At 43.7% G+C, this 5,090-nt stretch overlaps 1 protein-coding gene across 4 annotated transcripts in view; it reads right to left on the bottom strand.

The window, feature by feature from the left end:
* Positions 1 to 3,825, bottom strand: part of LOC108763831 (netrin receptor UNC5C) — a 34,480-nt gene extending 30,655 nt beyond the window's left edge. For all 4 annotated transcript variants that reach the window (XM_018511719.1, XM_018511720.1, XM_018511721.1 and 1 more), the window contains exon 1: positions 3,337 to 3,825. The gene's annotated coding sequence lies outside the window, so the exon portion shown is untranslated. The remainder of the gene's footprint in view (positions 1 to 3,336) is intronic.
* Positions 3,826 to 5,090: the final 1,265 nt, after the last annotated feature.

Here is a 5,090-nt window from a genome sequence, read left to right as displayed (position 1 = left end):
GGGGGATGAGAAATACTCATCGAAGACGCCGGTGGCGGCGACGTAAAATGATAGACGTCTGCATAAAACCGTCGGACTCGACACGAACGTGACCAATGCGCACGAATGTGTAACCTTCTGCGAATAATATCGCGTGTGAATGGCGTATTAACCCGCCAGGAGTATCGGGCCGGTTTCTACACGGATCCCGTGGAGATTCAAGAGTGTAGGTCTCGCATAATAGTTTCACTCCAGAATATCCCAACGTGATATTTTTATTCATGATGGGTGGGGGAGGGAATTTCAACGAAAGCATTATAAAGCCCGCGCACACGGCAATGAAGCTGAAATTGCACGTTGAGAGGGAGCAGGAGGAGCGATATAAGCTCTTGTATGAATTGGCTTCTAAAATTCCCCGATCAATACTTGAAATTATCGTTAAAAAGTAACATCACCCTGGATTACTATTTATTATAATTTTAACTATTTAATTAAAAAGTAGATGAAATTGTATTTATGTGTACGCTTCATTCATGATGCAATCACGCGATACACCGTTTATTTACTACTAATTGTAAGATCTATCAAGTTCTTTTTCAGCGAGAAAGCGCTATTATAATTTGTGGCCTTTAACTGTTGTATGGAAAAATCCACGAGCGTTTTGTAAGAAACATGGACCGTCTCTCGGTATATAATTATTTTCACTCTGTTACACGAAGGAAAGCGGAAGTTAAAAGCGCGACTAGCGTCGATACGGAACCGACACGAATGAGAAAGGCAATGTTGGTTGAAAGGCAAACTCCTGTCGGTGACGGGAACATTCAAAGAAGCGCGCGCGTGTCACGCTCAGTATATTTACAGAAAGCGACTAATGTAGTAAAAGCAAGAATAAAGGGATCCATCGGTATAACGTGCCTCGTGTTCCACTCTTCATTATTTTCGAGAACCCTTCTCTACGCAGTACACGCAGTTCCGCGTCGTGACGATCATCACCCATGAGCGACAGTTAGTCTCGCTTAATAAAGTCTCCAATAAAGTCAAATAAGGTCCCTCATTTTCAATCGCCAAGCACCACCGGCGCGGTCGGTCGAGATGTTTAGTCAGTGGTCGCAGGAGTCTGTTCTCTCTCCCTCTCTCCCTCTCTCTCTCTCGTAATCATTTTGAAACTGCTCGATCCTCCGTACCGCGCGCTCCCAAGTTATTTATAACGGCGGAATCATGCGTCACCGGATTGCTCTAGATCGCATTTATCAATATCTACCGATCCTAGTCACGCGTGAATTTTTGCAACAAAGTAGAAATCATGAAGCTTTCTATTCTCTTTTTTCTCTCTCTCTCTCTCTTCTTCACATTTTTTTTTAACATACCTATTATTACGAAATTTATATGCGCGGTTTAATTAGTTAACGTTCCTACAATGAATGGTATGCGAAAATATTTCAACAGACATGACTCTGCAAAATGGAACAAAGCGTTAATTATTAATACAGTACCATTGATATAATTAATACATTTTGCAATTTAAAGAGATAGCACAGTATTATTAATTAATAACGCTCAGTCAGTAAACGCGTGAGCCATGATACATCGAACATTTTCTATCCCAAGCGAATTATTCGTGCCACAAAGACGTAATCTTTACGATCGGTCGTGAGGTCGTGAGTGTCACGACTAAAGATTCACAGTCAATAAATGCAGTATAAAGTTGGAAGTGTAATGTTACCGATTTGTTGGAGATAATGCTATGCTTTCAGCGTCATTTTCCTTGTTATAATCGCGCAAACGTCTGATCTATCGCAAACGATAGATATGATCGTCCTACCGGAACATCGTTGAAGGGGCTGTAATTGAATCGACCGTTTTGCAAATCACCATCGACAATCCAGCCAATCTAACGACGTAATAGCGCCGCTTTATCGAGAATCGACATTGCGCATGTATGGATATCTGGTAATCTCCAGACCTTCGGAGATGGTTCCCCCTGTGATGTATATATTTCGCGTATTTACGAGTAAATATGGGGTAGGTAGCAGTGCGAGTGCAATTTTAAAGCTTTCCGAGTAAAAGATGCAGGCATGTATCTGGCATAAATCGCCAGCAACTTACTGCTGCCGTTAACAGTCCTACCGAAGAACGTGCTCCTATATATATGTAATCCTAGTAAGTGCCTTCGAGTACTTGTAAATCTTTATTTGACGTTGCATATACGGGAAGGATACTTAACGATTACGCGTGCTCGCGCACGATATTCGTGGTTACCGGTCGCCCGGGAGCTATTTATTGACATATTCGATTGCATTTTATTTACGCCCAGCTTACCCTGCACATATTATTTTATCCAATAAAATTGAAATGGATTTAGGGATAATCCGTAAACTTTCCGCATATTTCGTTTCTCGACGAGGTCTCATGCCGGAGGCACAAAGGAGGAATATAAACATAGCCCCGATGAAGCAACAAGTAATAGCGTATATCGCGAGTTAATACTGCCTCGTGTAATTTTTCCAACGACTTTATTCATTTAATGCGCAGACCTGTAATATGTGTACAACGTATTTTAGCCTGCGAGACCAATAGCGGCTGTATGTATGCGGTTGAAGATTATAGCCGCTTCGCGCAAATCCGGTAGTTGATATCGGAAAGTGATCATCGAGTCGCGCATAACGACCGGTATTTTGGAACAAGCCAGACAGAGGAGGCTCGTCTCGTTTAGTCTCGTCGAGAATAAGATACACCACGAGTTTTTAATAGGCTCCCGGAGACTTTTGGATCGCTTCGATGCGGCGCAGCAGGAGAGCAGGGGTTAAATGTTAACGTCCATCTTTTGATTCGGTCCCTAGCGGGCTTTTGAAAATGTGCAGCCACTGGAATCAATCGGGAATATTCGTAGTCCCTCGAAAGCGGGACTATAATGAATTATCTCGATTAGTTATCTGAAACGTCATGACTATTCTCCAGCATCAATATCTCGATTATGAAAAGAAATGCAAAATTTCATTTAAATTAAATAAGTTTATAAATTTAATAAATAAACTATTTATTTATATAACTGAAAATGTAATACCTTAAACTGCTAGAGAGATATATCAATTTTTTTTATATTGAATCGATGTTAAAATTGTTGCGATTTCGAGACACATTCCGATTTTATTAATCCACTTCACAGTTTTGTGAAATAATTTATGTCATCATCTACACGTGACAGCATTTCAGAAGTGAAATATGTATTACGTTTCTATCTGCGTCTCAGGTAAAAACACTTTTACAACGCTATCGGGACACATTTCCTGAGTCGACACGATACAAGAAAAATCCACTACACGATGTATTACGCAACTAACATCGGATATCACTTACTCGTGTAGCCAATCAGCGAACCGTGGTTATCCATAAACCGGCTGGCACTTTAACCCCACTGCACTGACACTGGCGTTATCATCGTTGCAAGTTCGTTACACCGCGCGTCGCAACGTCATTCTTTAATCTCGAATGCCACGATCATTAAGATGCGTATTCGTTTTCCGATTGAATAAAAAACTATTTCACATTGATCCCTGTTCACGTACCTGACAACCAATCTTGAAAACACGTGTAAAAGAGCACACCAATTCCCCCCCGTGTCACGGGAAAGTCATTCACGCAGTTAAAAACTCAAAGTTCGATCTTTGTAGTTGGAGCGTCAAAAATGTTTCTCCACACAGGTACGAATTGTGAGAAACGTCTCTTTCACCCCTCGTGTATGTTTCACGGGCGGTACGATGCACGCGCACGTCCCAACATACGAGGGTACGCGTATCGGGATTAGCCGTTAAGAGCGGATAAACACCAGGAGCCCCAGCACGCGCGGCTCATGTCGGCCAACTGACTCGTAGCGTAGAAACCTCGGGGCCCTTCGCCTCTCGGGCGCCGGTGCTGGGCGAACGTGGTTGTGACGGTGGTGGAGGTATCGGTGGTAGTGGTAGTGGCGGGTGGTAGTGGCGGTGGTGGTGAACGGGCGATGGTGGTGGCGGTAGTAGTAACGGCGGAGGCGAAACCGTGATGGTATAGGTGCTGGTAGAGGTGGAGAGGCAACTCCAAGAGGAGAGAAGTGGGAGCGTAAATGCTGTTCTGCAGTCGTTCCTGTACACGCGGATGCTGTGGCAGTGGAGTACCGTCTGAACTGCCGTACGAGACGGAGCGTACCAACTTCGTATACAGAGAGATGGCCGCAGACTTTGTCAAATATTCATTCTATCCGGTTGTCGTAGTACATTGCGTGCCCTCGCGTAGTACAATATTTGTCCAGGTTGCTTGTTTCCCGATTACTCAAGGGACGCTGTAGGGGCGACTTTCGGAGCATTCGATGGTTACGCGTACCTACTTGTTAGAAATGTATGATGAGATCACAAGTAACCGAAATTGGAGAGGAGAATATTTTACACTAAAAAAAGTCTGTGTAAAATAGTACTTTGAGGGCGAACGAAATTGTCGACCGAAACCGAAAGTCGTACATCAAGCGAGTAAGAACCGTTTCTTATTTGTTTGCTGCCTTTTGCTTGAGTAAAGAAAGGACCGAAAGAAAAGGCAAAATCCAGGAAACCGAACAACTATCCTTCTCTCTTTGTAGGACAGCGGGGTTCAGGTTGAGCATAGAATCCGCTCCGTTTCGGCAGTGCATAAATTTGTTTTTTCATCAAATAAATATGCTGACCATTTATTTGCGATTCTCGTTGCCCACCTCCGTCCTTCTTCTCGTTTTCCCTGATCATCCTTTGCCTGCTCGCCGACGCGACGTAGCCGTACTTGTCGCTACGTTCGATAAATAAATATTGATTGTCGAGGTAGAGGCACCGCAAACAAATCCATTAATAACACAAATTCAACCCAGCGGAGGTATGTGCGTGTACTCGCGAAATCTGGGGGCGTGAATACACGCGCGTTGAGTTTCACCTGTACCAATCACAGCCCCATGACAGCCCCACAACCCACCGTACCTAATTCGACGTTGTCGGTGTCAATTTATGTCTGCGGGTGGATTCGGCGTCACGGTAGAACAATTTAATAATGTTCATTTCCATGCATTTCCCAATTCGCTCGCTCTCTCTCTCTCTCTCTCTCTCTCTCTCTCTCTC

This window comes from Trachymyrmex cornetzi, unplaced genomic scaffold (assembly GCF_001594075.2).
Source record: "Trachymyrmex cornetzi isolate Tcor2-1 unplaced genomic scaffold, Tcor1.1 scaffold385, whole genome shotgun sequence".
Classification (NCBI taxonomy): Eukaryota; Metazoa; Arthropoda; class Insecta; order Hymenoptera; family Formicidae; genus Trachymyrmex; species Trachymyrmex cornetzi.
This window is presented reverse-complemented; position numbering and strand designations above follow the sequence as displayed.